Source organism: Ornithorhynchus anatinus, chromosome 16 (genome assembly GCF_004115215.2).
Source record: "Ornithorhynchus anatinus isolate Pmale09 chromosome 16, mOrnAna1.pri.v4, whole genome shotgun sequence".
Lineage (NCBI taxonomy): Eukaryota > Metazoa > Chordata > Mammalia > Monotremata > Ornithorhynchidae > Ornithorhynchus > Ornithorhynchus anatinus.
Window position 1 is genome coordinate 15453123 of NC_041743.1, and position 13327 is coordinate 15466449.

Consider the following 13327-nt stretch of genomic DNA (forward strand, 5'->3'; position numbering starts at 1 on the left):
TTTACTGTACGTCTCACGTGTGTGTGTTTGTGTGTGCAGGAGGCGGGGGGGGGGGTTGGACCTGTTTAGCTTATATCTGCCCCGGTGCTGGCAAGGAGAGTGCTGGGCACGTAGTAAATGCTTAACAAATATGATGATGATGATGATGATGATGATGATGATGATGACTCTGTCACCAGAATAACTGATGGATACACTTTCTGCCGGAGGCTGGTCTCTAACCGTTCTGCAGAGCCAGAAGGTGAGGGACGTTACAGGTTCTACCCAGGAGAGGGCACAAAGCAACAGCACTTCTCCCTAATTCATTAATTAATGTTGCTATTTGTTCAGCGCTTACTATGTGCAGAGCGCTGTTCCAAGCGCTGGGGGAGATGCAGGGGAATCAGGTGGTCCCACGTGGGGCTCGCAGTCTTAATTCCCCACTTGCCAGATGAGGGAACTGAGGCACAGTGAAGTGACTTGCCCACAGTCACACGGTTGACAAGGGGCAGAGCCGGGATTCGAACCCATGACCTCCGATTCCAAAGCCCGGGCTCTTTCCACTGAGCCACGGTGCTTCCCACCCCCATCCCTGTAGCAGGTTTACTGGGGACCTGTGGAGGATTTAGGGGTCGGGGGGAAGTTCAACCAGCTCTATCTCCCCCTGACTTGCCGCTCCCAAGCATTCAGCAGTCATTGTCTCCCCCCCCCCCCCCAGACTGTAATGGACCAGGAATGTATCCGTTAATTGCTGGATCCTACTCCCCCCGGAGCTTAGTACAGTGCTCCGCACACAGTAAGCGCTCAAGCGACTGACCGAATGAATGATACAAATCCGAACGCCCATCTGGTTGGAATTTGTTTCTGCTTTCCAGACCGTTGGCTAAATATACTGAGTCAAAAATAAGCGCCTGTGCTTCAACGGATTTCCCAATTTCGTGCCCGAAGGATAGAACTTTCCAACTTCCACTTTTGACTTCCGTCTCTCCCTATTTCACATCTTCATCCTCCGCCGATGATTCTGCCCGAGTCAGTCAGCGTCACTAATGAGGGCGATTTATAACGATGATAACTGTGGCCTTTACTTACCGCTTACTCATTGCCAGGTACTGTATTAAGCCCTGGGGTACAAACGAGATAATCGCATCAGAGACAGTCCCCATCCCACATGGGGTTCACAGGTGATCAGTCTCCAAGAAGAAAAAAATGACAGTACAATTAAGTACTGACCACAGAACAACCTTTTGAGAAGCATCAAGGCTTTAGTGGAATGAGTTGGGACCTGGGAGGACCCGGTTTTCAAACCCAGCTCGGCCACCCGCCTGCTGCGCGGCCGTGGGCGAGCCGCTTCACTTCTCTGTCCCTCGTTTTCCTCCTCCTCGCGAGGGGGACCCGATACCCGTTCTCCCTCCTACTTAGACGGCGAGCCCCACGTGGGACAGGAACTGTGTCGGCCGAGATTATCGCAGGTCTACCCCAGCGCTGGGAATTAAATCCGGACTCGCCCTGTTGGAGTTATCTCCGTCACCCCGCTACGCCAACAGCAGAAACCTGGGATAGACAGATTCCCACGAGGGCACCTCTGTGTTTTAGTGGGTGCTTGTGTTTGCCCTGGAGAATTCCGGATAGGAGTAGATCCTGACAAGGCTGCCCGACAACCCCTCTCCCACGGGCCCCTTGAATCACTGTCTTTAGAAGTGCACCTCATGGCACCTGAACTGAGGATGCTTTGGAAGCAGCCTGGCCTAGTGGACAGAGCACGGGCCTGGGAGTCAGAGGGACCTGGGTTCTAATGCCGCCTCCACCACCTGTCTGCTGTGTGACTTCGGGCAAGTCACTTCACTGGGCCCCAGTTACCTCCTCTGTAAAACGGGACAGGGACTGTGCGCAACCTGATTTGCTTGTATCCACCCTAGTGCTTAGTATGGTGCCTGGTACTTAGTAAGCACTTAAATGCCACAGCTCTGGGGCTTCCTTGAGGCTGAGGCATGAAAAGTATCTGCTTATTGTTCCATTATACTCTTTCCAGGGCTTAATACAGCGCTCTGCACACAGTAAGCGCTCGATAAATACGACTGAATGAGTGAGAATCGAGGTGAAGTTTTTCTAGATCAACCGCGGCCCGTTTGGCTCGCCCTTTGACTTGGACTGGCGGATGGGTCTCGCCAGACAATTATATCCACGCTTCATCTCCCGAGGGCTGGATCTGGATTTGTTTGGTTTCCAAGAAGCATCTGGATGTAATTAATCTGTGGCCTGTCACCGAGGAGGGGCAGTCATCTTGCAGGTCCTCTAGACCGCAAGCTCGTTGTGGGCAGGGACTTTGTCTATGAGCTCTATTATACTGTCCTCTCCCAAGTGCTTAGCTCAGTGTTTTGCATCCAGCACTCAATCAATATTCATTCATTCAATAGTATTTATTGAGCGATTACTAAGTGCAGAGCACTGTACTAAGCGCTTGGAATGTACAAATCGGTAACAGATAGAGACGGTCCCTGCCCTCTGACGGGCTCACGGTCTAATCGGGGGAGACGGACGGACGAGAACGATGGCAGTGAATAGAATCGAGGGGAAGAACATCTCATTAAAACAGTAGCAAATAAATAGAATCGAGGTGATGTACATCTCATTAACAAAATAAATAGGGTAATGAAGATACATACAGTCGAGCGGACCCGTACGGTGCCGAGGGGATGGGACGGGAGAGGGGGAGGAGCAGAGGGAAAGTGGGGAGAAGAGGGTTTAGCTGCGGAGAGGGGAAGGGGGGTGAAATATGATGGATTGGTTGTTAGAATACTGTGGCAACAGGGTTGAAATGAGGCAGCAAGGTAGCTGACGACACTGTCAGCAGTAGGAGGAGCAGCTTCAGTGTACATTTATTGAGTGCAAACCACCGTACTACCCAACTCCGGGGCATTCGGCAGACGTTAAAGGCACGGTCTCTGCCCTGCAGCAGGGTTTATTTACTGATGGCCTTTGTTAAGTGTTTACTCTGTGCCTGGCACTGTACTAAACTCACAGGGTTGGACACAGTCCCTCTCCCGCATGGGGCTCACGGTCTTAACCCCATTTTACAGATGAGGTAACTGAGGCACAGAGACGTGAGATGACTCACCCAAAGTCACACGGCGGACGGGTGGCGGAGTCAGGCTGAGAACCGAGGTCCGTCTGACTCCCGGGGCCGTGCCCTATCCACTAGGCTTTGTTGCGCAGAGCGCTGTACTGAGCACTTCAGAAAGGACACAACGATAAAGTTGGTGGAAACAGTCCCACCCCACAAGGGGTTTTCAGTCTACGGGTAGATTCGGACTTTCAGATATATTCCAGAGAAGCAGCATGGCGTAGTGGAGTGCAGGCCTGGGAGTCAGAAAAGCACGCTCCTAATCCAGGCTCCGTCACTTGTCTGCCGTGTGAGCTGGGGCAAGTCACTTCACTTCCCTGGGCCTCAGTTACCTCCATCTGTAAAATGGGGATTAAGACCGTGAGCTCCACGCGGGACAGGGACTGGGCAGACAATTGGCGGAGTCAGAATTGGAACCCAGGGCCTTCAGACTCCCAGGCCTGTGATCTGTCAACTAGGCCGTGCTGTTCTTGGTAGGGTCTTCCTCAGACAGCCCCATCTATTCACTACGCAATCCATTCAGTGTAAATAAATGGTTTATCTGGAATCACCACAGAAAGACATTCCCCTTCAACCCTCCCAAAATGAATGAATCTCTCTTTCTCTTTCGCTCTTTGTCTCATTCTCTCTTTCCTACAAGCACTGTTGAGGAATAGGTCCATTAGAAATGAATCACTATCTAAATATGAGCCACCACTAGATTTTCTAGGAAAGTGTGGGATGAGAGGACCAGGACTACAATCCAAATCCCTCGCTAGACAAAAATTTCCACTTCCGTTTCTGCCATGCCTTCGGTCAGAGCTGCTTAGAAGTGGAAAACAGAAACTGAAGTTGCAACTTCTGAGCAGAGACTCTAATGCTCTCTATCGGGTCTCAGTCGCGTCTCCATCACCCCAAGTAATTTCTCATATTCCCTCCCAATTCCCACCCCTCCACCCCAACTGTCATTTCAAGAGTTCTGTGTTACCCGGGGATTTGGATGTCCAACCTCCCATCACCTCCAAGACCCCTCACACATATCTTTAGACTATTGCTCCCCCCCCTACCCGAAATTTACTTTAAATAATAATAATACTGATGGCATTTGCTAAGTACTTACTAGGTGCCAGGCACTTATTAAGCACTGGGGTGGATACGAGCAAATCAAGTCGGATACAGTCCACGTGGGGCTCACAGTCTCAATCCCCGTTTTACACATCAGGGAACCGAGGCCCAGAGAAGTGAAGGGACTTGTCCAAGGTCACCCAGTAAACATGTGGCAGAGGCTGAATTCGAACCCATGACCTACTTAAGCATCCAGGACTCATCCTACAGAAAGTTCCAGCCACAGGATTTCAGTGCTGGGTATTTCATCAGGCAACAAGCATGGAATGGAATTCTGGCCACAAGGCTCACAGAGGCAGGAAATTTTTCAAGACATCTTGGGAAGACCACGGGCCTGGGAGTCAGAAGGACTGGGTTCTCATCCTGGCTCCGCCACTTGTCTGCCGTGTGACCTCGTACGAGTCATTTCACTTCTCTGGCTCAGTTCCCTCATCTGTAAAACGGGGATTAGGACCCGGAGGCCCATGTAGGACAGAGACCGTGTCCAACTTGAATAGCTTGTATCTAACCCAGTGCTTAGAACAGTGCTTCTCACACAGTAACCATTTCACAAATACCATGAACAGCAACAACATGTTTTTTTGCTTTAAATCTGTACAGGAGATGAGTGTCTTACAGATAGATATAAACCCACAGAAGTTTGCTGCGGTGACACATTATGAAGACCACTGTACCTTTTATGAACTCTTAACACCCTTTACACTGCACCTTTTATGTCTGATCATACTTCATCTTCTTCATGATGTATAACTTCATTTGATCCAACATCTTTTTCTCACTTAAAATATTTCCAAACGAGCATTCTACAACTCCATCGGTCAGGAGATTCGAGAGGCAGTAAATTGACACCAGATACATTAAAGATGGGACAGAATCGTTTTAACCTTAGAACTGGGGTCAGAGTTGACCATCTTTGGCAGTGGAAGAGGGGGACGTGGTAAGGAGGGAGAGGAGTTTTCTGGAACAGATTAGAGTTACAGCGTTTGGGAATTGGACGGTCAAATTCCAAACCTCTTGGAAGGCTTCTCCTGAAGCAATGTGTTTTTGTCTTCTATAATTTACATTTCCTGACTTCCTCAATTTGCTTTGGCTTCGCTATTTCCAGAATCAAATGAAGAATAAACGTTTACTCCATATAATGTCAGTTCCACATTTGACAAGAAATATTTTGGTTAGCCTTGTTCGTATCCTTCAGAGAAAATGCAGATTTGGCTAAGTCCCATGGAGAAAGCTTAGAGTTATATCATGAGCGCGATATTAACCGCTCTGTTGCCAATTTTAACCCAGGCCTCACGTTCACTGGATAGCTCTGCCCCGAAGCAACAATTTAAAAATTAGAAGAGCCATGATAAATCTGTGAAGTCGAGAAGAAAACAAAAAATATAGCACCAGAGCTTTCGTTTCCATTTCCTGGTACAGTGGAATAGGTCAATATAATAAACACCTAGATAGTCAATTGCCAATGATTTTGGAATTATCTGGGGTGGCAATGAAGGTTTGGCCTTCGGTTTTGCTTCGGGACATCAACTAAGTCTTAATTTTACTGAGCCTCACCTCAAGGGGGTGGGATGCGAGTGGAAAGTCTCCATTCCAATCAATCGGGGGCATTTATTGAGCCCTCGCTTAGGGCAGAGCACTGTACTAAGCACTTAGGAAAGTGCACTACCTTTGGTAGGCATGATCCCTGACCTCAAGGAGCCTTAGGTCTAAAGGGGGAGAGAGGTGTTAAAATAAATTGCTGGTAAGAGAAAAAAAGAATATCAGGACATTTATATTGTGGAGGTGGGGGGTGGGAGGGCTTCTAAGTCTTTAGGGACAGTGGGGCTAATTTCTTCGGAGAGGTGATAGGGAGGAGAAATGGGGTGAGAAGATGAGTGCTAAATCCGGGAAAGGCTTCTCCTGTCAGCAGGAGAGATTAAAAAAAGGCAGTCCCGCGACTTCCACAGAACGGCAACGTGCGTAGCCGTGTTCTTCGTCGAATGTATGGCGTGCAGCAAGATGACTCGGTTCTTAAGTGCTCGCTAAACCGAGTCCTTCCGCGTGCTCATCCTGGAAGAGACATCGATACCAAAGTTGTGGAAATCGGGGTGCCGGTAGCCAGCTCCCCTCTCTACTGTAAGCTCCTCGTGGGCAGCGGATGTGCTTACCACTTCAATTACAGTGACTCTCCCAAGAGCTTTGCGCATTGCTCTGCACGCAGTAAGCGCTCGATCCTTACCACTGATTAATTGATAGACTGTAAGCTCCTTGTGGACAGGGAATGGGTCTCCCCACTCTGTTCCATCATCCTGTCCCAAGCTCTTGGTCGTTGTGCTGCAAACAGGAAGCGCTCCGGAAACATGATTGACTGATTAAAGCACCACCCCATCGGGGATGCACATCTCGCGTTCCAAACCAAACTGGGAGGAACTGAGGCAGGAAAACTTCAAGGTAGGGGAAGAGCCCCGTCCCTATTGCTTGCTTCCCCTTCACTGCTGGCACTTTTTAAGCATTCACTCTGTGCCAGCTTATTAGAGAAGCAGCGTGACTCGGTGGAAAGAGCCCGGGTTCAAGAATCAAAGGTCGTGGGTTCTAATCCCAGCTCCGCCGCTTGTCAGCTGTGTGACTTTGGGCGAGGAGTCACTTAACTCCTCTGTGCCTCAATTACCAATGGACTGTGAGCCCCACGTGGGACAACCTGACTACCTCATCTCTCCCCCAGCATTTAGAACAGGGCTCGGCACGCAGTAAGTGCTTAACAAATGCCGTCATCGTCGTCATTATTATTACATGACCCCTTTGTCTACCATCGGCTTTAAAGCACTCAATCGCTTGCCCTCTCCTACTTTACCTCTCTGATTTCGTACTACAACCCAGTTCGCATCACTCCACTCCTCTGACGTCAACCTAGTTTCCGTACCTCCATCTCATCTGTCTCATCACCGCCCCTTCGCCCAAGCCCTGTTTCTGGCCTGGGACCCCGTCCCCCTTCATATGTGACAGATCATCACTCTCCTCCATCCCCAAAGCCTTATTAAAAGCACACCTCCTCTCAGAAGCCTTCTTCGACTACGTCTTCGTTCCCTCACGTCCTCTCCCTTCTGCGTCACCCTTGCTCTTGGATCCGTCACCTCGATTCACCCCACCCTCAGTCCCACAGCACTTACGTATATGTCTGTAATTTATTTTAATATCTGTCTTCCCGCGTAGACTGCAAGCTATCTGAGGGCAAGGAGCTTGGAGGCTACCAGCTCTGTTCGACTGAACTCTCCCAAATGCTTAGTCCAGCGCTCCGCACACAGTAAGCACTCAATAAATACAATTGATCGATCGACTGATTGAGCAAAAAAAGAGCACTGCGATTAGAGGCGGTCCTCGGATTTATGACCCAGTAGATTTTTGTCATCAGTGCCCTAAGTCTAAACTTTGAAAGACAGGACCAATTTTCTCCCAAGAGAAGCAGCGTGGCTCAGTGGAAAGAGCCCGGGCTTGGGAGTCAGAGGTCGTGAGTTCGAATCCCGACTCTGCCACTTGTCAGCTGTGTGACTGTGGGCAAGTCACTTCACTTCTCTGTGCCTCAGTTACCTCATCTGTAAAATCTGTAAAATCTGTAAAATGGGGATTAACTGGGAGCCTCACGGGGGACAACCTGATTACCCTGTATTTACCCAAGCGCTTAGAACAGTGCTCTGCACATAGTAAGCGCTTAACAAATACAAATACCAAGACCGATATCATTGTTGGGGCCGGGTGTCCATTCGCTGTTCTACTGTACTCTCCCAAGCGTTTAGTCCAGTGCTGGGCCCACCGTAAGCGCTCGATAAATACGACTGAATGAATAGGAGAGAAATTGGTTCCTGAACCTGTTTTTTTACTAAAATCGTCTCCAAATGCATATTTATAGGTGAAGGATAGAGTTCCAGGAACACATTCATATTGAGTCACAGAGGTTTCAGGAAAGAGTAGCTAAAGTTTACTTCACTGGAAGTCAGTACAGCCTTCCCCGTGATTGCTCCAGTACTAGTGCCAAAGAGACAGTTAACGTCACTTCTAAGACAACGTGTTTTAAAGCCGAAATGGTGTAAACTTAGAAACATTTTAAGCGCTCTGGGTCATAACTTGAAACATCTTCGGCCAAAGACTGGCCAAATGAAATAAAACCTTCCGACTGTTTTATTGGAAAAGGAGCATAAAACGTCGTAAGAAAGGAAAATACAGATGGACCGGAAGCAGGGATTTGTTAGTGAAGAAAAGGAAGGGCCTGAGAAAGTGAAATAGATGCTTCGAAAATATTTTCTCTGCTTGCTTTCCATTCCGCACTGCTGCCTATTTCCAAAAATATCAGAATTAGTGCATTCAGAATGATTATCTGCTGAGTATCCTGACCCTACCCCTCTAGCTGACTATTGGAAATACCAGAAAATGCATCCTGGCTCTGCCATGTGTCTGCTGTGTGATGCTGGGCAAATCACTTAACTTCTCCATGCCTCAGTTACCTCAACTTTAAAATGGGGATACCCCGTCCACAGCGAGCCTATAGTCTAGAGAGGTCCTTTGGAGAATATGCGGGACAGAGATTGTGTCTGCCCAGATTATCTTGCCTGTGCTCTAGGGCTGATTACAGTGTTTGGCATCATCATAATAATAAAGTAATTATAACTGTGTTATTTGTTAAATACTTCCTATGTTCTAGGCACTGGGGTAGATTCAGAATAATCGGGTTGGACACAGTCCCTGGCCCACAGAGGGCTCACAATCTTAATCCCCATTTTACAGAGGAGGTAACTGAGGCACAGAGAAGTGAAGTGACTTGCCCAAGGTCACCTAAATGACAAGTGACAGAGCAAGGACTAGAAGCAGATCCTTCTGCTATCCACTAGACCATGATGCTTCTGTGCCAGCAAGCACTTACTATAAGCATAGAGTAAGCTCTTACCGGATACCACATTTATCGCAATAATTATTATTGTGATTGTTATTATTATCGTTATAATACATGGTCTTTGAACTCAAGGAGCTTACAGACTAGTGGTGGAGATGGGTGTGAAGTGCTAAAGAAACAATAGTTAATCACAAGAGCTTGGAAAAACAGATAGGTGAATATAGTAAATATGTCAACATTTTTTCTTTCTGTGGCTTTCACCACTGATTGTGGGTTTAACAATCAATCCATCAGTGGTAATAATTGAGCACATACGTGCAGAGCACTGTACTAAGCACTTGGGAGAGTACAACAGAATTTGCAGACACGTCCCCTGTCCATAATGACTTTACAGTCTAGAGGGGGAGACAGACATTCATATAAATAATTCATAATATATAATTTAAAGATATGTACATAAGTGCTGTGAGGTTGGAGGTGGGGCAAATGTCAAATGCCCAAAGATCACAGATCCAAGTACACAGGCGATGCAGAAGGGAGAGTAAGCTGGGGAAAAGAGGGCTTAATCAGGGATGGCCTCTTAAAGGAGATATGACCTGAAGTTGGAGGAAGCTTTGTTTAGTTGCAGAACGCTGAAACGGGGAAAGTTTAGTTGGAGAAAGCTTACTGGAATAGATGGATTTTCAGGTGGGCTTTTTACTAACAGATCAGAGGAGAGTGAATAGTCCAGGCAGGGGGAAGAGGATGAATCACAGATGTGAGAAGGGACCATCAAGAGCGAGGTACAGTTAAGGTTATCTCGGGATGGATTGAAAAAGGGAAACTAAGATATAGCAGGGAAAGAGAGAGAATCTGTGAGTAGGAGAGAGCGAGTAGAAAGCCCTGAAGTCAATGGCCAGGAACTTCTGTCTGAATCAGTGGGAAATGGACACAGAGGCTTTCGACAAGTAGATGATGTGTTCAGGACAGTGTTTGAGGGAAAGGCATCTGTCCAGCTGAGTGTAAGATAGAATTTGAAGAGGGGAGAGGCTTGAGGCAGGGAGTGTTGTGGAGGCTGACACGGCAGTCTAGTAAGGGGGCGATCAGGGCATAATCAGGATGGTTTGGGGGAGAGAAAGGAGCAAAGGTAAGAGGTATCGTGGGGGGGTGGGGGGAAACGGTTTGGAATTAAGCTGACTAAAGATGGGAGTTGAAAAGCAGTGTGCAGGCACAGGTGACAATGAAGATTTCAGTCTGTTGGAACAGAAGGGCCAGGAATGTTACTGACAATGATGAAAAAGTTAGGAGGAGGAGTGGATTTAGGAGGGAAGATGAGAGGGTCAGTTTTAGTCACGCTGAGCCAATCGGCCAATCGACGGCATTTATCGAGCACTCACTACATGCAGAGCACCTTTCTAAGAACTTGGAAGAGTACGATACAACAGAATTAGCGGAAACATTCCCTACCCGTAACAAGCTTACAGTATGGGGGAAGACGAACATTGATATAAATAAATAGTGGGGTCCAACAATAATTTCTGATCTTCAAAAAAGAAAAAAAAAGACCAAATAATTAGAAAACCTTGTGGGCAGGGAATACGTCTACCAATTTTGACGTACTGTACTTCCCCAAGTGTTTAGTAATGTGCTCCTCACACAGGAAGAGCTCAATATATATACCCCCGATTGATTCACGGATCTCAAGCGAGAAACCGGACAATCGGGAGAGGATGTGTTTATTCTTCATTATGGAATTTTAAATCTGCGTTCGACTTTAAACGGTCAATTTCACATAACTGGAAGGTCAAAAATACCCCTCCCCCAAAAGGCCTTGCCTAAATCATGTAGACGACTCGAATGCAGAAATGGACTGTTTCCGATCAGCTGATCGCTTCAGATCCACTGATAAGGTTGGGCCAGAGTGACTGTTTTATCAAAGACGCATCAGAATCCTGCCGAACTTCTTTTCATATTAACAAAACCTCTTTTTGCATAATTATACGTGTGTGTTTGTGCAAGGTAGAGGTGAGAAGGCAGCCCAGGGAAGGCTGCAGAGAGACTTGCCGTGGCAGGAATGAACCCTTGAAATAGGAAAAAGTGTCCTGTGGATTTGCCAACCAGACACCCTTTCGCATATTCTGATTTGCAGGGAGGCCCATCAATCGCTTTCTCCGTAAGTATCAAACTCTGTCCGGTGGGCGACGGCTGAATTATTTCAGGACGGTTTCGATACAGATGATAATCTGCCAGAGGATAACTTGCAGCGGGAGGAATGTTTTGCTGGAAGCGTTGTCGGGACTTGTCGAAGACCAGACTGTTAAAAGTGCTGCCTGCCGTGTAGCGCAGCTGGCCAAGAATCTTCGTTATTAACTTTGAAGGAGAAGGCCTGACTTCATTGTGCAATATGTACGTTGTATGTGTGTGTATGTGTGTGAGATAGCTAGATAGATCATAATAATAACTGTTCCCCCTCCTTCAGAGCCTTAATGAAGGCACGAGCCTCTAAGAGTCCTAAGCCCTCCTTTCCTCTTCTCCCACTCCCTTCTGCGTCACTCTGACTCGCTCCCTTTATTCATCCCCCCTCCCAACCTCACAGCACTCATGTCTCTGCAATTCATTTATTTCTATTAATGTCCGTCTCCTCCTCTAGACTGTAGGCTCACTGTGGGTGGAGAATATATCTGTTTATTGGTACGTTGTACTCTCCCAAGTGCTTGGTACAGTGCTCTGCACCCAGTAAGCATTCCATAAATTTGATTGAATAAGTAATAATTATCACGGCATTTGCTGAGCACTTACTAAGCACTGGACTAAACACTGGAGTAAATACAAGGTCATCAGTTTGGACACAGTCCCTGACCCACATGGAGCTCACAGACTTAATCCTCATTTTACAGATGAGGTAACTGAGGCAGAGAGAAGAGAAGTGACTTGCCCAAAGTCACACAGCAAAAATGTGGCAGAGCTGGGATGAGAATCCACATCCTCTGATTCCCAGGCCTGTGCTCTTTTCACTAGACCGTGAGACGGATCGTTTTTTTCCAAACCTGCTTGTTGAGAAGATCAGAAGTCATATTGGTTAGAATTGCATGTGACTTTTACTGTTTTTCCTTATCTCGCGTGCCGTTAACTTTGACTGTGGGATTTTCTTGCTCTTGGTATCACTGGCAAACTCAATCACCATATGTGACTTGCCTTTGTGAAAAAAAGAGAAGTATTTGCTGAAGTACGTTCACTCCAATCTGGACAGCAATTTGCTCCAGATTATAAAGGTCTTCCTGTGATTGGCACAGAAACATGTAAAATGAAGAGTATTCTGATTTTATTTGAATGTCATAAATGGGTTATTAATGGAAAGGATTTCTAGTGTGGTCCATGATGCCCAGTGGAAGGAAAAATTCACTTTAAAGTCTATCAGTCACTGGTATTTGAGTGCTTAACTTTATGCAGAACGCTATACTGAGTGCTTGAAGATTGCTAAAACTCTTTGAAGAAATAGATTCTTGCACTTATATGCCTCCAAACATTTCACTACTCACCTGAAGCAAAAGAGACATTATTTTCTTTTGTTCAAGGGAATAACAGTGGGGATCATTACATCAGGGAACTACTTCAATCGATCATATTTACTGAGCACTTACTGTGTGCAGGGCCCTGTACTAAGTACTTGGGAGAGTACGATAAAACAAATATAAACAGATATATTATCTGGTACTATAATATCTGGCAGGTAATTCATATTTCATGTGAAATTGGGGGGAAAAGAGTCAAAACAATACGTTTCACTATTAATCAATGGTATTTATCGAGCACTTCCTCTTTGCAGAGCCCTGTACTAAGTAAGCACTTGGGAGAGTACGTTACAACAGAATTAGCAGATACGTTCTCTGCCCATTAAGAGCTCACAGTCTAGAGGGGGAGACCGACATTAAAATGAATAAATAATTTAGATTATATAATTTAAAGACATGTACCTAAGTGCTGTGGGGTTGAGAGGGAGGCGAATATCAAATGCCCGGAGGTCACAGTTACAGGTCCATAAATGACACTCCAAGAGGAGATGTGACCTTAATAATGCTTTGAAGGCAGAGAGAGTGGTGATCTAGCATAGATGGAGGCCGAGGGGGTTCCAGGCTAGTGGGGAGGACTTGGGAAAGAGGTCGGCGGCGAGATAGATGATATCGGGCACAGTGAGTAAGCTGGTGCCAGAGGAGCGGAGCGTGCGGGCTGAGCTGTGTAGCGGGCGATCAGTGAGGTGAAGTAGGATGGGGCGAGCTGATTGA